Source organism: Syngnathus scovelli, chromosome 6 (assembly GCF_024217435.2).
Source record: "Syngnathus scovelli strain Florida chromosome 6, RoL_Ssco_1.2, whole genome shotgun sequence".
NCBI classification, from domain to species: Eukaryota; Metazoa; Chordata; class Actinopteri; order Syngnathiformes; family Syngnathidae; genus Syngnathus; species Syngnathus scovelli.
Genome location: NC_090852.1, coordinates 12,992,986 through 13,018,270, shown reverse-complemented (window position 1 = coordinate 13,018,270; position 25,285 = coordinate 12,992,986). Strand labels below are relative to the sequence as shown.

Sequence of the window (25,285 nt, the reverse complement as noted above, 5' to 3'; positions counted from 1 at the left end):
AAGTGAATACACACAGTATACACATTCACACATGCCTCTGGATCACCAGCAATCGGGAAAGGGGTTTAGTGGAGACGACTAGCAAAACAACATTTTCCAGCTATGCTAATTGGCATACATTCACTTGGGCAGGACTGCTATGATAACATCCACCTCTATTCCCAAAGGGGACCTTGATCCTGCAGGCGTTTACTGGGTCAGGGAACCTCGGTGTGGATGAAAGCATAAGAGAAGGCCTCCATTATGGATATGAAGGGGGATGGTCTCATCCTCTTGGGCAGTACACATGGTATTTCAATATGTTTCCCATAAACAGCCATAAATAGATCATCTAGGCTGTCAGAATGCTTTCACACTGTGAGAGACCTGGACCTGTGGGGAAGTAGGAACCGTTCTGGGACTAAATGGGGGCCTGTCTCTATGGGGGATGGTCACAGATGTAGGGGATTGATGGGGTGGTGATGAGAGACTGAGATGTCAGGGAACAAACCCCTATTCAAAGTGAGACCTGTAAGAGATACCTAGTGGTGAACTCTGGCCCGTCATCATCTCTACTCTTCACCTGGACCAAGGAAGTGGTCGATAAGAGAAAGTGTAACAGCTGCCCAATAGGATGGACAATGCCGTGCTGATGTTTGCGCAAAATGCCTTGCTTAAAATACATTCTATTCAACTTAAATATGTGGTGACTTTTATATGTACATAATATCAGACATTGGGTGCTGCTGCTGTGGTGTTTTACGGACATTATATGTTGGGTAAAAACTGTTGCGGGGCCTCCCAGGTATTTCTGAGAGCAGAGACAATGAAATTTGAGACTGATAAATATCACTCAGGTATGTAAAAGGAGACGGCAGGTATTATTAAAATATGAAATCAAGTGGACATATTCTACATTTGTCTATCGAACTAATGACATATTGTCGATAATGTTCAAATAAACAGGTTTAGGTTTTACACTATATGTTCTTATTCTGTTGTATGAACGGCAACAAGTTAAGTGTACCTTCCGCTATCTAGTGGAAGAGCATTCAATAGTCTTGCCTGTCACTATTTCTATTGTTTCTGCCACAAGGGAATCTATCACGGCATACTAATGAATGACTAGCTAAAAGTACTTGTGGCAAATATGTAAGCGAGTAAGTCAGCAAATAAATAAATGAATTAAATAAATGAATGAATTAAATAAATAAAATAAATGGACAAACAAACAAACAAATAAATAAAGAAATAAATAAAGAAAGAAAGACACGAGAGTAGAGCCTCTCTGGAATCAGAGAAACTCATTCATGTTGAAATAAATTATTTCCTCTCCAAACTGTTCTGTTTCCATGGTGTGACTGGGTGGCAAAGGAATGTGGTGAGGTACAGAAGCTTGTGGCGCACTTAAGATGATTTAGTTGCCCAAATTATGGGGTGGATTTCAGACACTTATCACTTTGCACGCAGAGTGAATGGGATGAAGCAAGACATTATTTTAAATGATTCCAATTTACTGCTCCTTTTAAATTAAATATTTTGCTCTGCAATAAGGGTGTAACGAGTCATTCATCTGTAAATGATGACTATTACTGAAGTGGCCACTTTGCGAAAGAACTTTTTTTTTTCTGACGTACTGCATATACTACTATGAAAACCGCTATTACTTGCACACGCAATGCATTTTAAATGGGTGACGTGTTTTAGGTTCACAGAGAGGTACAATGTGATATTAGATTCTGGGTTCCTTTTGGTAGAACTTTTCAGTTCAAACTGAAGTAAAATCTCGCAGAATCTGACTTTTTAGCTAAATTCTTAATTCATCACATTTTACCATGCTCATCTTGATAGTTTTCAGTGTTGTCATTCTCAGTAATGTGTTAAAACTGAACACTGTCACTACCAGTGCTGTGACGTATCAGAAAGATTCGGAGTTTAAAGAAAAATAATATGTTGGAATACACAATATATCATTATCAGGATATCAAAAAAACTGTACATATGTGAATTAAAAAAATAAATAAAAAAAACTGTCCATAGCTCATACCTCTAGCGGTCAATATAAAACAAACTTTCATAATTATTTGTCGACTAGACCCGTAGAGACAGTCGTAATAACAACATTTTGGATGTGGCCAGAGGAGTTAAGATAACAAATAAAGATGGACGGCAAACGATAAAATGTTTTATGATATATTCACAAAGTATTTTATATTCAAGGGGATCCAAATAGCAAAACATCTTTTTAATTCAACTCATGTTTTCAGCTCCAACAAGCCCAACATTGAAAGTGTTTACAGCCATCTTTGAACAGATTTGCATTTTTGCACTTGGTTTGAGATAATGACAATGTGTGCGTCATTTTGAATCTGGAGCCATTGTCTGACTCTCTGTGATGGTGTGTGGGAGCCAAGGTCTGGCTCAATAGCTCCATGTAGGCTCGATTTACCAAGCATTGATGGAGTCCAGATGAGCTTTCTCTGGCTCCCCTTCGCTCACTACATGCTCAGTGAAGCCGGTCCACCAATTTCAACAACCAGGCAGAATTGAATTGGCAATCTGTATGTAGATAGTCATAGTACCAACTGGGGAAAGGGTGGACAATAATCCAATGTGGCAACACATGGAATGAATTTAGGTGTAATGTCCTTACAAATCTCAGTTTGAATGAATTTGCAACGTTGCGCACAATGTAAATAAAAAACGATTATAGTAATTTGCAGATCGTTTTCAGATAAAATAGATCAAATCTATTTTCTTTTGTTGTTGTTTTTAAATATTAACTTGTTTTGAATTTGATGCCTGCAACACGCTCCAAAAAAAGTTGGGGCAGGGGTGTGGCGGACATTAGGAGCAGGCCTCTCACCCAGCAAGCATAATTGGCAGCGGGTTGATGCGTATGTTCTTTCTTACGTAATATTGTCTTTTGTTCCTTTGTTCACTTGTGCCTTGACTTCCTTGTTGGCAGTCAGTGAGAGAATAAAGATGTGTTTCTTACTTTTGCCACAAGGACATGTTCACCTATCACCTTTCCTTCAACATCACTCATCGATTGTTTGGGAATTTAGGACACTAATTGTCTGTATGTGAAATTCATTCCCATTCTTGCTCGATGTACAGTTTCAGTCGCTATAGTTGTATTTTAAGCATCATAATTTGAACCACATTTTCAATGGGAGACAGGTTTGGAATGCTTGCAAGCCATTCTCGTACTTGCATTCTTTAACTAGAAAGCCACGCTGTTGTAACACATGCAAAGTGGGTTAAATGTGCAAAATATTGTCTTGCTGAAATAAGCAGAGGCATCCATGAAAATAATTTTTGCTTAGATGGCAGCATATGTTGCTCCAAAACCTGCATGTACCTTTCAACATTCCTGGCGCTTTCGCAGATGTGAGAATTAGCCACAAACTGGCACTAACATATCCCTTATACATTCACACATTCTGGCTTGAGAAGTTTGCACTGATATCAATGCGCATGCTCCTTTTCGTCTTTGGCCTGGAGGACACGACGTCAATGACTTCCAGGAACAATTTGAAGCATGGACTCGTCAAACCACAGCACACTTTTCCTCTGCAGCTATCCATCTTAGCCGAGCTAAGGTCCAGAGAAGCCTAGTTGTTGCTTTAGCTTTGACTTTCACTTGGCATGGTGGAATTTTTACTCACATTTGTGCGACAAACTGTGTTAACTAAAATTAGTTTTCTGAAGTGTTCATCAAAGCTGGTTTTTGGCCTTATCACATACATACGTGCAGAGATTTTTTTGAGATTCTGCACCATAGATGATGGAATTCCTAAATGTAATTAATCTGTTGAACAATCTGCTCACATGATGGTTCACAAAGTGGCTAACCTCACCTTTCAGGCATGCTCCTTTTATACCCAATCATGCCACTCCAATATTCCAAACAGGCATTTTGTGATTGTTTCTCAGTTTTCCCAGTCTTTTGTTGCCCCTGATCTGTCTTATATTGGAACAGTGCAGCCATTGAGTTCAAAATGAGCGACTATTCAAAAAAGATAATAATAATATTAACGTTCTTCATTTTGAAAATTAATGAAAATTATGAATTCCAAATTCATCGGAATTGGGCAAAACAGTATTGTACGACATGGTTCTTATTTGTATCGTATTATCCTGTCTTGTTTTGTTTTGTTTTCAAAGACCATAGATTGTTTTGGTCCTCTGGGTTTCACACACTTCATGCATAGCTGCAAATGGAAACACTTCCTTCCTCTCCACAGAAGATACAGGGGACTTCAGGGACAAGTTAGACCCCAGGTAAAACACATGGATGGTCTCCAGGCCCCTTTCTCTCTATGGAAAAGCATTCGTGTGCCCCAGGGTAATGACTTCCATGTGCAGAACCCCAACACTCCAAACAGAACTAAAATAGCAACATCAAGGAAAAAGCCGTGTTATTGCATTGCATGTCAAAATCTTCAAAGTCTGATGCATCAGCTGGTCTTATGGATGCTCCTCTGATACTGACGATGCCTTAAAGTCACTCAACAGGCATATGTTGAAAGTGCAGTGAGACTGGGACAACCATTTCTCCGTAACATTCGACCTCATTTATTGTACTTGATCAACAATGGAGAAAAATAACCATCATTATTAATATTACTGTCCTTGTAATGGAAAGGGTTGTAATGGGTCACAACAACAGGGTAGGCAACCCAAGCAAGCGCTTACTTCCCTGAACTGAAGGGGGCCCACAGAGACGCCCGTAACAATGACAAAACGATGACAATGCAACTTTTTTTTTTCACAATTCATGTGCGATTGCAAGTAAAAAAAAATCGAAATTAATACTGTAAGGCACAATCAACATTGATTCACTCCATATGCCCTCTATTATATAAGAGTCTGAAAATAAAACAAGATCCCATATCATGTGACTTGAAGATAAAACTTGGAATGACTGGGTCGGGTTTCTGCAACAGATAAAGCAAGTGTTTCCTTTGTGACAGATATGAACTGAACATTGTCCAAACCAAATGAAAACACACCCTGACTTTGATACTTACAAGTCCTGATTTTCTTCATTTTGCTGCAGGCTGTTACTGTAGCTGATGTCAATGTTACTGTCTATTGACACAGGCGACAGAACACACTATTGAGAATATGTGCTTACATCAACACTACACATACTTAATACTTTAAAATCAAACTAGCGCAGCTTTGAAATGTGATATTTTTTGGCAACATTCCATAAAGTGAAAGAAAGGAAGGTAAAAAGTAATGAGCCACATACTGAACATGTGTGCTGGATAAAAGATTCCTGATACTGATGCTGTTTTCTCAGTGAATGGACTCGGAGGTGTCCATATGATATGGCGGGGCGACATGCTGACAGTAAATCATATCATACCGGTCTGCTGCACATTAGTCAGATGACCTGATTTTATGTACTTTGAGTTATTAGAACTTCAAAAAACACGTGTTATAAATTCAACACAACAAAAATTAATGAAATGAAAAGGTTGGTTGGTAGGAAATGGTCTCCTCATAAAATTTGATTTGTTTCACTGGAACAACTACACTGGGTTTTTCAATATTTAAATCCAAATCGTGCTTTTGTTAGTCAAACTTCAATAGACATATTTCTGTTTTGATGTCGTAACAGCAAGAAACTGTAGCATAGTGAATAACTGAAGCCACCAACAATTTGAAGAATATGGCTCGATTCTTAATCGAAGGAAAAGGAAGAATGGCGTTGAGTTTTGTGTTGATTGATTTGATTTCGTCCATTTGCTTGACGAAAAATGCTAACTCCTTTTTTGTAGTGAATGTGACAGACAAAACTTTTTTTTATTGAAGTTCAGTACTTGTCCTTATCAAAACTAGCTTGGCTTCTTCCAAAACAAAGTGAAGCCTAAAGCCAACAGAAACAACTAATTCACATTATGTCAACTTTGGTTTCCTCCCATTTTCCCCTGTAAAGATAATTGCATAGAAATGCATGTCAATTAATGGGAACATATTATGACAGAATGAATTACACAATGGGTCTGATTTACCATTGGTTGACGCATGCAAAAACAGGTGCAAACTTGAGTGCTCACGCAAACAGATGTGCAAGAAGATTTCTTAACCGGTTGCAGCCAGGATATGTCAGCCAAAACCAGCAATACTGCCGTTCATCTTGAGCATCCTGGAACGAGTCTATGCAAATAGTTTAATTTAGCATGCGCACTGGGATTTATCAAATTTGAGATTAATTGGGATGACTAATTCTGTGGTCAAAAGGCAGGTGCAAACTAGCACGCAAAAAGTGTGAGCCAAGTTCAGGATAGAATAAGAAGTCGTTTTGGGATGCAAAAACGTATCACTACATAGCGACTTTTGACTGATGCACTTGTTGAGCTTCTGCATGATCTAAGGCACAGCGTTAAACTGCCAGATCTGGCCCGCCATACCATTTTATGCTGCCCAGAAAGCAAACTTCCACTATCCTTGCTAAATAATACGATGCAATAATACGATGAGACGATGAAGCATTTATTCAATGGGACCGTCATAATGGCCCTCTGAGGGAAGCCGTAACTGCAAAGTGGCCCGCGAAGAAAATGGTTTGACACCCCTGATCGAAGGGCTGACATGAGCGGGTTAAGGCAAACAAAACACGGCTTTTATGCGGCTGCTGGCTTCCCTGCGATAATTCCACGAAGACTTCCAATTTGAGCTCTTCAACCATCATTTTGCTCTTGCATGGCTCCCACCAAATTTTCCATGGTGCAAAAACCATTAGCGTAATATAAAGCGCACGATCCTCTTAAATACGGTGGTCTCCACAACTTTTACACCTGTTGGCAACAGCATGCATATCTTTTAGTGAAAACATTCAGTGGACTTAATCTGGGAATTTCTACATTACATCACCATCTAAAATAAAGCTGAATGAAGAGTGGCTAAAAATATGGGTGTCAAATGACATCAGCCCCATAAATTCTTAGTAGACGGTAGCTAAAATAATGACAGAATAGTGAAAAGGACATTTAGAGTATCTCAAATAACATGTAGGCCAAGAGGAAATTATGTTCTCAACGCTGATTGGCTCCCGCTGACGAGAGGGACAGGCGGGGCCCATGTGGTTCAGAGACGGAAACTCAGGCATAGACGGATGATGTCCACCTCTGCTATTTAACATATTATCACAAACTTGTCTCAGATGTTCAAAATCAGGAGAAGACATAGTTGGTGTGTTCGTATGTGCATGTGTATTTTTTTCCCCATGTTCCAAACAACAAAATGCCAATAGCATTCACCCACAAAAGACAAAAGGTTTTGTCAAAAGATGAAGATATTCAGTTGAATGCATATCACAAGCGATTTAGATCCCTGTTTTAACATTTTATTTGGTTTTAATTTTGAATTGTATTCAACTTGAAGCATCTGCATAAATCCTTTCTGCACATAAGAGCGAAATTAAATGGTTGTCCCTGTTTTGTGTCAACCAACAATTTAGAACTGGCAGCAATGGCTAAGATTTAGAGCTTCATGTGGGTAACATTGCAGATTGTTTATGAAACAAAAGTTGGTTGTTGTCACTTCCAAATTAATTGCCCTTAACAATGATGTCAGTGCAAGACTACATTTCTCTCTGCGGCCAAAGCCACAATGGTTACAGAACAATGCAACCAAGATTAATGTCACTGCTCTCATTCATTTTGGAAAATTTCTTCTGGAAACTTGAATGCTGAATACTTTGTCTGAAGTAAAAAATAACTGGGGATAGCTTTGTGCAAATCTTCTTTGACGTAGCGTGATCCTGGTTCTTCTGATTCTGATTCTGAGTTTCGTGCAATGTCTGGGTTTTCTCAATCAGTTTTGGGGTTTTAAATTATATACGAGCGTGACAATTCCTGTTATTTGAACATGTTTTTCAAGGTGTTATAGAAAGTCAATATCATTTAAAGTTAAGTCAGAAAGGGTATCAAAAGCAAGTAAGGGTAAAAATAATAATGAAGTGTTAAAATATGATTTTACAGAAATATCAATACTGTCAAAATGGTGATGGGTAACACTTTTCCAAAAGTATAAATCATGTTTAAGAATCCCTTATGAACCTGATGCTGAATAATTTCATCTCGACTGTAATGGCAGAATTTTTTTTTTAATCAAAATATTTGAAAATAAAAACGGAATGCATCTCCACATTCTACACTATATCATAATGTTACCATTTAATGATTTTGATTTGTCCAATGAGACTCAGAATGGGCTTACAAGCCTGTCTGCAAATCTGACGTACTAACTTTAGCTGTGCTGTAATCATCTGCAATCTGTCAACATCATCAGGATTCTCCCAGATAGCCATGGAATGACTGGATCTTCAAGAGCAACCAATTCCAGCCAAATTCCATCTTGAGAAGAGTATAACAGAGACCGAGCCGGTCCCTTGCATACTAAAAGAAACTATGAATTCTGTCTTTGCATTGCCAATATTCATTAACTAATGATGACTCATATTCAAGCTAATTCTGACCTGGGCCAGCAAGACCTTCTTTTACAGTTCTTGATTTAAAACTTTCTCAAAATTCAGTTGTCCATCTTTTAAGGCTTTCCCTTTCACCTCACTCCTTCATGACTTCCCTCTGGTCTCATATGTCAACAACAACTCTGAGTAGTTTAACACACCCCAGTCAAGGTCAAGCAACACCCAGTGTACACTGGTGACCTTCAAAGCAGCTGTAAATGTGAATACTGAGTGACTGGAACACATCTCCATTCCAAGGTAGCATCATCCTTGCCTAATGAGGTCAGAAGAAAAGACACTTATTGTGTGCTATAAAGCGATACGTACACAAGCGAGGTAAACTGTGATAAGATGAAACAAATCCATTCACTTTGCATTTAACAGGGCTAATACGATGTGCATCATCACACTCCAGATGTTTATAAAAACAATTGATTTTAGACCCAAGTGACATTATTAAGGAATGCTAATGCTGAGCGAGTTAGAAAGGGGCGAGGTTTCTCAAACAGCGAATCACTGGAGCATGAGGGTTCAGCAAGTTCAAACGGATTTCGAGGCGGATTATTTAGACGTATTAAAAACAAGCACCACAAGTGTGTCTTAACCTGACAATGCAAACACGACCACGCATCTTTTGCCACCTACATACTAACTGTAACGTTCATTGGCGTATTTACATACCTGAAAGATGAATCATTCGGAATTTAGCGACGGGAAGGGTCAAAGTGGGTCAAACGACATATTGTCCGCCCCTTTCCATGTTTGATACATGATAAGTAAAAACGAAATCCTATGGATCATTCATGGCCTTCGTGCACATCATTTATCTTGACTGACTGCACCTGGATATAAGCCCTGTCAGTCTAGCTCTTTAGCCAATTATTTTTAAGAAAATAAACAGCCTACCTTAATACACTTCAAGGCACGTCCCCTATTTGAACTCATAGTCCAACGTACTGCCAAACATTCCTGCCAATACAAACTTTAATCCTGCCAATACAAGCCCCAAAAAAAATCCCCTTGAGGGAGAAGTTGGAATGCTGGAACGTGTGACAATGGACTAACAGTGGGACAGTTGGACAAGCTGCAGTTCCAAATACAATAGCAAAACAATATTTTTGGATCAAACTCAATGCATCAATAACACTGGAAGGGTGTGATGGAGTGTGCAAAAATAATGATGGTGGATGATCCCAGGTGTCCCCCAACATATTAAGCACTGCTGCTATTTATATGAGTGGAAGTTCAAATGGATATTCCGGTCAACTGAGAATTTGAGTTTTTAATTAATTGAATTGTGTGTGCACTTTACTAAATTTCCCAGTGTCTGTTTTATATATAATACTGGATATAATTTATATACGTATGTATCTGCATGTTGGGCTTAGGAAAGGAGATATTTTGCTACTCTTATCAAAACTGCTCAGACTTAAGTGTAAGGGAAACCGTTCCCATTTTCTGGAATGTGTATATTTGCAGTCAAGGGAACCGTCAGGAATATGGGGCCCCTGTGAAAAAAAAAAAATCTCACTTTGGGCCCATCTTTAATGCCGCAAAATGAAAATAATAATCTTTTGGGTTCTGTGTCAGTTATGGCCTTTAGAATTGTTGTCGTGAACTCTATTATTGTGCCCCTGTGATCAGGAGGAATTCAAAATGATACACTGATAATACTGATTTGAATAAGGTGAAAAGGACATGACAATGGAGCCAGGAGCCAATGGCCATAAGATTTTTCTAAATACAAGTCTGCTATTGTACAGAATTATTGAAAAATCAGTTCTTTTAAAGATTAGAAATTTCAAGAGTGGCAGTTTTGAGATAAACTGAATGACATTTAAGACAAAACTGTGCATGTATCCAGAGAGATTTTGCAGAGGGATCTGCAATCACAGTCGTCCCTCTAAGAGTGCACTCTGTACATGTGTGCTGAATGTCCACCCCCTTGTGGACACATTTTGTACAAAATTGCCAAGTCTGTCTGCCAAGCAAAGAACTTGGGATCTCCTCAGGTAATTTAGCTTGCATTCATCTCAAACTATGTATAATAGGTTCACTAAATCTAAATTGCCCTTATAGTGTCATTGTCAGTCTATATGGGTGTAGCCAGATTCTCACCCTAGTTCAGATGGCACAGTCTCCAGCCTTCCTATGACCTTGCACTACAAGCGGATGAGCGATTACTAAACTGGCAAAGTCGAAGAGCAACAGGAAAAAAGAAAAGCTGCCAAACCAAAGCCCTGCAGGCCTAAAGGCAAAGCTGTCGTGTACAATGAGTCTTTCAACATTTGTTGAAATGTTATGGTTTTGCGATCCCACAAAGCTTAACCTTTGACATTAGGCAAAAAAAAAAACATCATACTGCTTCTCCTCCTATTGGACGTGTGGAAATTATGTAGACTTACAAACAGTGCTGGCGAGGCCTGCCATGATGAGCTGTATTGAATTTTCCTGCAGCAGCCCTCATATACACCCAATGATGCAGCTCCTGAATTTAGACACAAGCGTCTCAGCATGGATAAACTGCTAACGAATCAAAATGCATTTTTTTCCCACATGAATGCAGTACCGTATGTGATTTTGTGAAATGAATCAGTGCAATTCATAGCTAATGAAAAATTTGTCGTGCAGAGCGAGCAGAGAAGTCAACCAAGTAAAACATAAGCAACACTGAGTCCAGTTTAGCAACCCAAGAAGAGAGGAGGCTGTGTGCTCAGATAGAATAGTTCCCACAGAAAGAAAATGGTCATTTCCACCTTTTAATTGCAGACAGACTGTAATCACTAGCAATTAAAATAGTCACTGTCGGGCCAGATATGGATACAATTCATCACACAGGCAGGCCAATTTATGCAGAGCTGGGCTATTTCATTACTTAAATCTATGAACATTTTGACTGATAGCATCCGTCTGAATGAGCAATATGGGGGAAAACCGATGGTGAGGTCTTATGAAAACAAAGCAAGAGCCCTCCCATAACAACCATATCTAATATGATCAAAGATGACCTTTGACATGGCAACAACCAGCATCTCATACAAAATCGATATGAAGGGCCACGTCTGTGTGCATGATCCAGTATAGTAGACCGCACACTAAATCTCAAGATCACAGCTCTGTTGTCAATTGTGGACACGGACATTTAATGGGGCCTATAGCAATTAAAGTTTACATATTGAAATCATATGGAATATGGATACCTCACAGCTGGATCCCGGTGTTTTGCTATTCTTTCTCCTACATGCTGAGTTATCAGCTGTGTCATGGACATTATTGTTGGCCTGAAAGTATGTTCCCCTGACCCAAAAGTGCAGAGCACTAAAACTTAATGTCAGTTTTATTACATTGTCCCCATCCACCTCAAATTTAAGAGCCGTATTTGTGTTGATTGTTTCCAAACAGCATGAGCAGGTGGGCTCATGGCGTACCACCCACCGAAGCTCATACGGCGGTCCATTGCTCTTATCAGACACCCGGGGAAGCCAGTCCCTGTCCGTTTTAACGTATTTTAACAAAACCAAACTTTTCTACCTCACAAACAGGATTACTGGTACGCTAACATGACACTGTGCTGTCCACTGAGGATTTAACGCCATAAATGAGACCCTTGCGCATAAGCAGTTAGGTTCAGGTGTTGAGAAACACATTGGAAGAATAAAACAACATGTCAAATGTGTAAAAAGCTTGGTGTTGAAATTGAGTTTGAATTAAGTGCATTAGTACACTTCTGTCAAGCTATGCAGCTCAAATAAACCCAGCTTCTGTGGTTAGTTGAATCGACGCTCTTCGACAAAGAGCAAACATACACCAAGGTGAGCAAAGATAAATATCCACTTGGTTATCTGGATATATACTTTGTGCTGAAGTTTGCTAATGTGTATTCCGCTCAAAAACACAAATGTTATTTTGCCACTTAAGCCAGCCACAGACAGAGACATACTGTACTAGGCTTCTCCTCACTGTTTCCAGCACAAACCTCAGTCAGGCCTCAATTTAACATGGCTCACAATGATGTCTGGAAAAAAATCATGCCAGCACACATATTATCATATTAATTACCAGTACCACAGTACATTTGTGCTCACAAGGAGGAAAAACAGATCACAAAATAAAGGGTCACAAAAATGAGAGTGATGTCTAACCAGAGGAATTTGTTTACACAAAATTGTTTTTCAAATGGTAAAAGAGCAGCACGTTTTGCAATCAAAGAAAAACCCAGGGAAATTTTTTTACTCCTATGATGGCTTACATGAATGGCTAAAAGACTGAATACACAAGCGGGACAAGTACGCTAAACAAAGTGGCGGGTGGTGTTGCTGTGATATGGAAGCATGTTGTCCAGCCCATCCACCGCTGACTGAACCAAAGCCATATCGCTTGAAGTAAGTGGGCCTGTTATTGTTAAGTCCTCAAAAGCTTTGGGTGGTCCATGTTGAGATGTACACAACATACAGGTTGTGTTGAACACCTGCCGTTTCCTCTGCTGTAAGACCACTGACCTAAAGGTTGTGGAGCACGCTCATCCCCAATTATGTACTATGTTGTACAAAACACTGACCTTGAGAATGGATTTTTTTTTATCCTGACTTTACTGACAATGAAAACTTGGCATGACTCAGACCGCCTGATTATGTGCCAGTGGGATGTCAATCAAACACATGTAAACACATGCAAGAGCACAGATAGACATCAATTACAGGCTAACATCTTTTCCACGACAGCACACATCACTGCATGGGTATGAAGCAAACCTGTACAGACCATAGTCATCCCAAAGAAGCTTCTGGATGTCACCGACATGATTTAGGGCCTAACTTTTAGGCACATGTAAGCAAAACAAAAAGTAGTAGAATAGAATCTCTTGAGATAAATGCAGAAAGGTTTTGCACAATTTGATATCTACAGAATCTACAGAGCGAATACCTCTAAAGTCACACAAAAATACAGAACCATGCATGACATCATACTGTGTATAGCAAGAAAGGCATGATTCTAAAAGACAAGTAAAGCTAATTGAATCTTGAGGAACATGCTAATTCTGGACAAGCAGGTCACAGCCGAGATTTGCATGTGTAATCTCGGAGCTGTGAGGCACGCGTGCTAACCGCTTAAGTAATCATCAATTACAACTGCAACATTTAATATTTGTGTATTGTTGTTTAGTCACTAGCCGGTGTTGACAACTTGCGGAGGCAATGTAATGACATCCACGTGTCACTGGAAATGTAAATAAACAGTCAACAAAATTGGATTCTGGGCATAAAATCAAAATTGGGCATTTGGACATGCAATGTAAATCAAGTTGAAGTTACACACAAGCAAATAGTGAATCAAAAATAAATATGTCAGTCCCCTCCCCTGACAGTAGCTGCTTCCAGCATTTGTAATACAGCTCATAAATCATAACGCCCATTCCAGTAGTGAGCTATTGAGAAAGAGTAAACCTTTACTCAACAGTCACTTAAAAAGACGACAGCATTTATACAGCTTGACAAGATTTGGAGTGCAAATATAATGAGACCAATTATCATAAGATTATTCTTGGCCAAGGTCAATATTGATCCCCGAACAAACCTTGTTCATGTAAATTAAAAAAAACATTTAAAGCTCCTTGAGCAAATATTGCTGTCGCCGTATATTCTGTTTAAATGTTAAATCATTCAGACATCATTTCATTCTATTTTCACTTTGTGAAAATTTGTCTTTGTTTTACAAACCGTATATTCTGTTTAAATGTTAAATCGTTTAGACATCATTTCATTCTATTTTCACTTTGTGAAAATGTGTCTTTGTTTTACATGTTTTTAAAGAGGTAAATCGCAAGACTGGTCAATGCCATGGTCTCATTTCATTATTCTATTTTGTCGATTACCGCTATCAATTATTCACAGGTGGACAGTTCTAAAATCTGGTAAATCTCATTTAATATAGTAACACACAATCGTACTACATATTTTATATTCAAAGTTCAAAAAACATTTTTCACCAAAGACAAAATGTGACTGATTATGAAGATGTATTTGGGATTAAAAACATGCAAACCTATTTACCTAATAGTTGTTAACATTTACTTAATATCTAAACGAATTTCATTGATGCCATACCACCGCCCCCTTGTGGTAAAACATTGTATGAGTCCTGAATAAGCTTTTGAACGTTTTCCTTCTATCAGAAAATACAGACAGTACAGTACAAACACTGTACAGAATATGAATTTGCATTTATTTAATTTTGCATTCTGTAACCGCAAGCATTTGGGATCAACAAAGGATTCTGAAAATGTGTTCTATTAATTTGGACTAGATTTTGGATTTAAACTATGAGTTCATTGAACCTGACTCAGGAATCACAATTATGTATATTTATGTAGAGCGTATGTTTACAGATCATTTTAAGTTTGCATGTAACACAGATGACATTTTATTTAATATATTGATATTGATTTTATATTATTTATTTTGGTATACAAACAATTCAAACATAATTATTTTTAAAGTGTTGTACTTACCCTCTCACTTATGTAAGGCTCAACAGCTGCTCTCAGTTTGTTTGGTATCACATTCCTATCAGAGCAAAGACCAAAAACATGTCATGTAACACACACAATACAGCAATACATATGTATACGTTTATATCAGGGGTGTCAAACTCATTTTTTTCGCGGGCCGCATTGTAGTCATAGCTTCTTTCGGAGGGCCATTATGACTGTCAACCCCAAATAAATGTATGAGCACCTCATATTATATACAGTATAAGCTACAAAGCAAACTGACAACTCGTTTTCAAATCAGATGAGTAAAAACTGGTCAAATATTTAAAAAATATATATATTAAAAGTGAAGAGAATTTGCAATTCTAGTAATGACACACGAATTTGATGCATAATTTGTTTTCGCGGGCCACATAAAATGATGTGGCGGGCCGTATCTGGCCCCTGGGCCTTGAGTTTGACAGCTGTGCTTTATATGCTGCGTGTTGCATAGCTACTTGCTAGCTTTTAACTGTACTAAATTAATAAAAGTCAGTGAAAATGTGTGTTACTCTCAATTCTGCCAAGTACACAAACGCTTGAACCATAGGAATGAATTTAGTCAATGGGGAGAGCGTTTACTCTGTCTTGGATAAAACACACAACCAGATTTTTTTTTCCAGGTGAAAGCTTGCCGTGAAATAAATACAGTAGGTAATCGCTTTTCAATTAGTGTTTTAAAATGAATCTATTGAGCTTGATGACTCCACGCTCAGAGAAACAGGTAATATATAGGTAATATATTTGAATGTGTTAAACCGTTTGTGATGTAATAGTACTAATATGAAAATGAAGCTTCAAATTTGCTTCATGAGCCAGTTGTTGTATTTTTTTGACTCCTCTAAATTGGAGCTCTGTTCAAAATTGGGATTAAAGTACACTTAACATTCCTTTAGTCAAACCAACAAGGCCATATATAGGGGTTCATGAAGGAAATGTTAAACTTCATTCTCCCATCACTAGTAAATGGTCAAATCAAATCAGATCATTTCCGCCAGCTGACAACTGTTCTTCAAGATCATCCCCTGCTTTCACTTTTCTGGGATGCCGAACATTGTTTGCTCCAAGAAGAAATCCCTCTGTGGCCAAATTTTGGAATTTGAAAAAAATACATTATCCCTTCAGGATGACATTGTATACAGAGCTGGCAGAATAAAACAACTACATATGGAAAACATTGCAGCCAATTACAGTACAGTAGTAGAGACACTTAACGCGGATCTGTAATATGTATACAGCAAAGCCACAACATGCGTTTAGGGCTAAAAAAAAAAAAAAAGATGAAGTTGCTTGAGTATTAGCAAACAAGGGTTAGCGTATTCTATTGCTTCCATCACCACAATTATGTTGAAAGGCATGCAAAATTAGGGATTATTACCAGCAAACAATGATGAGAGTGAAATCTTAAATATACGGCAGATGGGTTTTTGACTTGATTCATGATTAATGGTAAATTCCATTCTCCAGTCCAAACCAGTTGATTGGATTGTGATTGGGTGATATGACATTGCTTGCAATTGTGGAATTACATCATAACGTTTTACATATGACACAAAAGGAGACTGGTGGATGACCATTGTCAAAACCATTTTGTCCATTTATGCTTTTCAAAAGAAGCCATATATCCGCACTCTGATAAACCACGTAGGCAACGTACAACATCTACTAGTGCTTATCCAAATGCATTACACAGTTCACCGAGGTTTCATCCTATCAAGTCAAAGTGTATTGCTACCCCAATATGGTGTGACTTCACATACAGTACATAAAGACAAATATTACAGCAGTGTCAAATTAAATTCCCACTGCTGAATAATACAGGCTACAAATACCTCTGCTTAAGTGCCCCATCAGTTCTGAGCGTAACATTTAACAGAGCAGGCCAAAAGCCTCATATTGTAGAGAGGCTTATTTTCCGTCCTCAAAAAATGTTTATTAAAACTACGCAACCTACAAAGCATGTATATGGAGTGTTAAACAAAATCTTGCATACACTGTACTTGATTTTGTTTACATTTGCAGGGACAATGTTTAATTTAGTTTGAGAGAAGCACTTTTCTGATGTTAGATGTCAACTCATCAGATCAAACAGTTGCTTTGTTACATAGAGTTTTGTTAATTTTCTTGATGGCAAATTGATTTAGGAGGCTCCAGCAAGAACATGCATTTTATGAATAATGGTCTTCATTGGCATACCATATTTTCTTATGAACTAAGACCTGGAAGATGGCAGAAGTGTGGAAACATTCCAGATTAAAATGCAAAGCGACCATTGTTCCACTTGTGTCACATGGTCCTCCTGCATGCCCACAAATTCTTCTCTGCTGCCTTTCTTTCTGTTTCGCCGCCCAGACAAACTCTGCGGTCGGACCGTGCTCTTGGCGGCAGCACGCAATGATGGGCGGGGTCTGGTCAGAGTCAGACTTGTAGTGTAGCTATTCGCTCAGTCAAAAACAAAGAATAATTTTATGACACAATGTCTGGTCATCTTACAAGGCGACCGTTCTAAACATAAAAAGAAGTCAGTCTGATCTCTCAGTGGTCAGCTATTGTGACCATGTCAAAGTGTCCTTGAGCAAGACAACGAAGCCCTACTTGTCATCAGTAAGTGAATTAAGAAGCAGTGTGAAGATTTAAGCAGAAAGATAACAGAATTCAAGTCTGTCTGACTGTCAGCTGGCTAAGTAACTGAGATGTTTTTGCAGTGAAGGTTCTCAGCATATTTTTTCAGGACTGAAATCAGAACTATACAACCTTGATACACCCAAGGTTAGCTATGTAACCTAGGAAAATGGTAACAGGCAAAACAAAGATGTGCCAACAAATGGTCTGAATTATGGGGGGGCTGGATAACAAAGTAGAGAACTGATTGTGGTTTTGCTATGCCAAGGTTGTTTGCACCGCTTTGTCACTTAGCATCTAGCAGTGTTGGAAATCATTTTAAAAGGAAAATTAAAAAGTGATTTAATTCCCTATGGGAAATAAGATTTTGGAAAGAACAACTCTCCCATATCCAGAAGAAGGATGTCACAAATCAAAGCATGTTGCCTTAAGTTGATCTTCTTTGCAGCCTCGTTCCTTTACTGTTGTAAATTCTGGGCTCTGCTTCTTTGCTGTCACTCCTGGCTTCCCCTCACAAACAAGGCAGCTACCCAGAAAGATGAGACCAATAAATTGGCAGAGGACATCTGTTATTTGATCATATAGGTACTAGAAAACCTTTCATTGGAAATGGTGGCTGTGTGACTGTTTTTGTGTCCATGAAAGATTACAGCTGTTTTTCTCATTTACCTTTCATTCTGACGGGGAAAAAAAAAAATGGGCTAAAGTACACTTCACCTGGGATGGAAGCAATGATCAGATATCTGCTATTATATATAATTGGAAGACATCCTGTGATTATGCGAAAGGCTTAACTGGACTTGCTGGAAAGAAAAAAAAAATCCATCAAAAACACCCACACTACTGAGTAATGTATCTTTCCTTAAACAAAATTCCTTCAATCATATACAATACGGTACATTATTATCTAGAAATGAAAAGAGTGCCATTTGTACGGTATGTTTACAAATGGCAAGTGCTCTAGTTGGAAGCATCTGCACCAGTCATCCCACAGAGCCAACCTTGTTTCATCATCACCAAGCAGGCCTGAGGTGATGTCTGCCCAAATCTGCCTCCCTCCTCATACTGTCTTTGCATTATCCCATCATCCAGCCACCAATCTCCGCCCTCATCAGCGGGGCTTCTGTAGCTCCTCCACTCATGCTTCCAGGCTCTCCAGGACTGTCTAAAGCTATTAAAGGCTCCCGAATACATTACAAACCCATACGCACTGTGGACTTGTGCGGGCTGGTGAAGTCTGACATGTGGAAGCAGTTAGTACTAAACAAAAAGAGGAGTGAGCTGTAAAACAATCAAAAATATGAATAAACAAGGGCTAAGCTCGAATATAACATTTAAATAAATTTACCCAACACAACGTAAGCCTTAAAATGCCTTCTTGTCAGTCTCAGCGTGGAAGCCCTGAACAATAATGACCAAAATGACCAACAGTTTATGATACTTAGATTATATTATCGCTTTACAAATATACACTGCAATTACGTTTCCTTTTCTAAACCATGGAACAATGTCCATCTGTCCCATCTGATTCAATAAACTAGCCTGTAAATATGAGTGCATAATATAAGTCAAGGATGAAAAACGACCTCCAACACTAATGCGGTGTGAAATGGACGTCTATTACAGATCACACTTTGAATCACTACTGAAAGTTCAGACAGAATTCTTTGTATTTTATGTCATCTGCATTTTTTCATTCCAAATCTCCCCCAGTCTTGAACTCAGCACACACCTGTCATCACTGATGCCACACATTGGAGCAGTGAGTAACTACCCAGAATGCAATTTGGGGAGTCTGGTTATCACAACCCCGTATGACACCGATGACCCATTTAATCACGTTAATGATTATTAAATTACAAAAACAATTTGTCTCACGAGTACAGCAAAATAAGACATTATAGGAAAATGTAGATTTAGGGCATGAACAGCAATGTTCAAAGCTCAGAAAGTCATTAAGCAATATAAAACGGTATAGTGATACTGATCAACCAAATGAGCCATTACACAATGCAAATTGACCAGTAGTACTACTACTACTGTAATCGTATCCCTAAAGATTACCCAGATTTCTACATGTTTCACATATACTGTACAAACATAAGTGGGCCTTGGATTGATCCCATTAGATTGCCACGCACACAAAAAAACATTAAGACTCACATTCATATCTGCAGTGTGAGTGATTCAGAGTCTACACATTTTCTAACGTGCACGTTTTAGAGGTTGTGGGGTGAAACCAGAGTACCTGGTGAAAGACCACACAAGAATACACAATCTAAACAGGCTTGAGGTGAGATTCAAATCTCGAAGCTTTGACTGTAAACAGAATCGCAAGCCACATATTGTGCCGTGTCACCCAAAAAGAGACAAGTGTTGAAACGTAGACATCATTTTATTTAGGCTATTCAGACTCGTTAATCCAATGAGTAACCATGTCAAATCCATTCCCAGCATTGGTTAACCGGTGATTTGTTCTACCTTGGCGCAAATTGACAAACTTCCAACGGCAAGCTCTGTGAATGCATCTGAGCTGAGGATGTGGAATGGGAGTTTGAGCAGCTGTCAGACGGAGTACTTCAGTGCCTTGCCAACTGGAGACGATGTGACTCTGAAGCTAGCAATTGACCAGCGGCCATGTGGATGAGTGAGCGGAAGGAATCGGAGACTGACATTTGTGAAAGGGAGTGTGCGTGCTTGTTTGCCAGCATGTGTCCTGCAATTAACCTGTGACCAGTCCAGGGTCTCCCGGATATGGGAAGTCAGTTGGGAGAATGTTCAGCTCACCCGCGACTCTAATGAGGATAAGCGGTATAGAAACTCGATAATTGATCGATTGTGACAGCCGTCTTTTCAACAAAAGAAGAACAGAATAGTTTGCAGTTTGCGTTTGTACGTATGTGTGTACGTGTGTGTGCGCACGTGTAGTGGTGGTGGTGGAGGAGAGGAGGTTCTACCCACTCATCATCAAAAAGAGAGCTAAACCAGATGGTGAAGAATTAACTTCCAGATAGCACTTCCATGACTGTTTCTTCATAATTCACACCTTTAACAAACAACTCAAATGTAGTCTATTCACAAGAATAAACAACTCGTCCATAACCAACCCATAAAACCATCTGGCTGATTTCACACTGGCCTTGCAACAAACTGACTCAAAGTGAGTTCACCCAGTGCAAGCAAGGAGTTTTCTTCTGTTCCTTCTTGTTTACATGAGATTTCTCCCAGGGCCTTTGCAGGACGGCTGCCAGCCACGCTCACTTCATCATGGTGCTGAGTAGTGACAATATCCACCATGGGTGTCTCCCTATCTTGTCTCATCGTCTCTAATTGCGCTAAGATTCGGCTCGGCCATTGGACGGGTAGGAACAACAACCTCCACCTTAATCACAAAGGTTCAATCTTGCAGAGCTGAGTCATATACTCATGAAAATACAATGTTCTTGTCCTTTGCAGAGCCCATTAAATAGTTTGTGTTTTTCCTCTATTCTACATTCTCCTTTGTTTACTTATATCATGACATCACATATTTGATCTTCCATAGAGCTGGCACATTCAAACACAAAGATGCATACAACATCAGAACTGATTCTTTTTGAAGCAGCTCACCTATAAGATGGACTGTAATAGTCTGAGAAAAGTTGTGCACCTTATTTAACTGTTTACATTAAATGGATTTGTCGATATTTGCAATTTGCATAGTCTCACTAGGAGATATTTTAAAAAAATATGACTGGCTGCACATAATGGGCTTCGGGTTTCAATTACAACCCAACAAATAATATCCAGAAGCTAAAAGCGCAGGTCACCTCACAGATGTGCAATTGGACTTGGGCCTACGCTCTGGCTGGACCATATCGGAAGGTTTAGGGCCGTTATAGATCATATTTGAAACGGTATACATAAATCCATCTATCTTGACTAAAGCCTCAATTCTTAGCCAAGAAAAAAATATTTCAGAGCATGCTGCTGCCACCAGGTTACAGCGTTCCTCGGCCTACGCCTACTGTTGTTTCTTCACCAAACTTACCAAAACGATCCAATTTATATTGGACACACATAACATTGGAGACTACAAAAGCATTTTTTCCTGGTGGAGTAAGAGGGAGGAGTAGTCAGCTGCTAAGTAATCAGCAGCCATCACTAAATTATATTCCGTAATTTGTAGTGAAGAAGTAAGTGAAAATTAAGTTGACATTAAACTGTCCTCCTCTCTGTACCATGAGTTTTATTATCCAACTAGATTCATAATGCAACATTGATATGAAAATGGTGTCCTACAAACTCCACGTCTGTCATCATTAATCATGAATTTACGCAACCTAGATGTGAGAATGGGGTGCATGTCTCATCCAAACTCAAAAGTGCATCTTTCTTCCTCTACCCCAACAGTGCTGTGAAATAATCATCCGCACAGCTGAAATATATCCAGTTTCTCAAGCCAGAGATTGAACAAGGCTTTTCTGTTTCATGGTCTCTGGTGACTCTGGTGGCAGAATGTCTTGTACAGACTGGGCTTGGCCTCGGATGCCTTGCTCGTAACACAAGGACACAATCCCACAATCAGACATGGAGGCTCAGCAATGTGTTTCATGGGAGGCGAGGAGTTCACTTTGTGAAGTCCCATAAACAGTCAAAAACACAATAAATCTCACATGTATCTCCACTCGCGCACACTCACAACAATATAAATCAACACAAAGTAGTTGGCTTCACACATGCACACTGTGACACTGGTAAATTCTGATTGGTTGAACATAAACCAAAATGGTGGGACGATACGTTAGACTGTGGTGATTAACAACCAGAAAAGCCGCGGAGTCCCAGTTAGCCAAAGTTTGGTGCAATTTGACCAGAGGAAAATACATTTTTAGATCAGCCATTTATAACCCCCGACAAACAACTTATACTGCATGCCACATCTGGCATCGTCATATTTATAGTGGCGACAAAAATAAGAACATTTAAATCAAACGCAGCCTTTTCTCAGAGCTCTTCTACGTCTGGAGAGTGAAAGTCAAAGTGGAGTTTTCTTTCATCGCATAAGCACATAAGAGCTTTCTGGCGTTAACAAACAAGCAGTCGTTCTCCCATGGAATTAGACATGGACTCGTTCCAAACTAGATGATCTCGCTCAGTCCCTAATGCCTCTGAAAACAAAAGGGCCATTGTAGCTTGTTCAAACTCAATAGAGTGTGAATAAAATGACTTTGTATGATATATGTATACATAATTACTTGTGTCTCTGATGGAGAGCGCTTAGCAAGCTAGAAGAATGCATGTGTGAGGTTATCCTCACGATGTTGCATAGTATTTACACTGATGTTGTTAAGGATCTGAATTTTTCTCTGAAATGCAACCTGACATTTGCCAAGGAACATTCCTCGATAAGGAGGTAGAAATAACTGAGGTAAACGACGCAGTGCCAGGTACTGTGTGTCAAGCATTTACAACCAGGTCAGTAGAAAAAAAAAGAAAAGCTGCTAATGGAGCTTGTTATTCATGATTATTCAACAAATGTACGAAATCTTCATTGGAATCAAGTATGCAGCCTCACTTCATGCCAAAGTTGATCATATCAACTTTCTTGCAGCTTGGATACAACTGACACTGTTCTCTCTCTATCGCAGTGACTCCCAGAATCCATTAGTCCAAGGGGCATTAAACTATAAAGTGGGAAAAACTCCCTTTCCCAACATTTTACCTTGCTATTTGACAAATACATCTGGTGAGGCGGTTTTATGTGGACAAGATGTTTTCTTTATAGCCTCCAAGGAACATAACAGCTAAATTAGTTCCCATTTGGTGCAACATAGACACATAATCGGAGAAAAAAGGGGCTCCTCACTTTACAATGCAGTTCTGCTCCCATGGAAGTGAAAAAAAAAAAAAGAATTTGTACGCAAGTCGGTATGCACCGTAAACTATCACTCATGCAGTAGTGAAATCATAATTAGAGTCAATATTTGTGTGAAAAATAACACTTCTACACCATAAGTTTTGAATATTTGTACAATTGGTTATTCAATCAATTATTCCGTAATTGTCAATGAATTAATCAACTTAGTGTATTGAAACATTTCCTCAGTTGCCATTTATTAACCAATTATTTTATTTGTTGAATAAAAACAACTAAATAGGAGCTAAGCAATATCCCAACATAGTATACCAACACCCACTACAACACAGAAAGATAATCACAACATCCTATATCCCTAGTGAGATATTTTTAGAACAAGCCCACGGCCACTTATGTAATCCTTGTGGGTACTGTGTGTGCAGCATGTTGTTGACCCTTACTTCAAATTGTATGAATGTTTTTTTTTTTTTTTTTACATGTGCCCTGTGGTGACCCTTTCAGGAGTACACTATACGTCTCAACGAAAAGTCCTCTGGAGAAGGCTTCAGCTCATCCTAACCAGGACAGTGCTTTGGAAAATAAATGGATGGAGGCTTAGATCACACATCCTAGAAATTTTAAAAAAGGCAAGCCCAAGCTAGGCATTAATGACATTCAACACAAGGGCTGTAAAAAACAATTTTAAAATGTAATTTTTGAGGTGATGTATAATTCCAAGAACCACTTCCTGTATGTTTAAAAGAAACATACAGGTAATGTCAGGATGGATACGTCTATATTTTGTGTAAATCAAAGCTGATCGTTATAATCCATGTAAATTTGCATAGCCATTTGATCATTTATGTGATTACTTAATATTCAGACTCATGCGTATCTCTTATTCAGTAGGACTGTTTTACCACAAGTAACTTTTTCCACCCCTGCCTTCCACGTTTCTGCACATTAGGACAATTTTAGCGGACTAAGTCAACCACAAGACTTGCATGTTACAAGAGAGGCAAGAGTAGGAGTGGATATTTTGGTGATATTAGCGTCCAGGAGTAGTTAGGCCTATTAGAGTTACCAGAGTGCAGGACAGTAATTTATTAATAAGGATTAATTCTTTATTAATAGGTCAAAGGTGGCAGTTGTTAACTCGTGAGGACAGAGTGTGTATTAGTACATGATTGGTTTTCTATTTTGATCTAAAGTGCGCAGGTTTGCCAATGAAATAAATACTCTTTCAATTAAGCGAATTGACATCAAGATGTAAAATGCATTTGTAGAGGAAATTGTAACAGCAACACTATTTAGAGTTGGCTGCACTTGAAGCTTTCAAAAGAAAAGTTAAACAACTGCGAGGAGCAAGACATGGAGCATCTGTCAGTTTGTTACAAACTACGTCATCATGTCTGAAGTTCATCATCCACCGCTGCAGCGTCACACGCACGCACTTTGATAACTGGACAAACAACTGCGACGCCTTTCGCTCGCTCTCTCTCTTTCTCGCTTCTTTTCCTTTTACTTACATTAGTTGCTAATTGTTAAAGATGTCCACTGGAAGGTCTGTGTTGCCAGCTTGATCGGTGTGTGTTTCTGCTTGTGTGTGTACCCCTCCTCACACATCTGGTCACGAAAACGCGAGAGGACCTCCCCTCTCACTTTTCTACTCCACTCCAAGAAATTCCCTTTAGATGGAATTGTCAGTCGTACTCCGAAAGTTGCACATAAACACCAATGAGGCGTCAAAGTGTTCCTTCCTGCAAGTTGGTCCCTAGGTGACATCAATAGGAAGTTGGGACTCATGAGCGCGCGCTCCACTTTCAAA

General features: G+C 39.0%; 1 protein-coding gene across 2 annotated transcripts in view; it reads right to left on the bottom strand.

Moving 5' to 3' along the window:
• LOC125971210 (zinc finger protein 469) overlaps positions 1 to 25,285 on the bottom strand; it is a 156,594-nt gene extending 131,309 nt beyond the window's left edge. For both annotated transcript variants that reach the window (XM_049724256.2, XM_049724257.2), the window contains exons 1-2: positions 24,987 to 25,285; positions 14,976 to 15,030 (exon numbers count right to left, since the gene is read on the bottom strand). The gene's annotated coding sequence lies outside the window, so the exon portion shown is untranslated. The remainder of the gene's footprint in view (positions 1 to 14,975; positions 15,031 to 24,986) is intronic.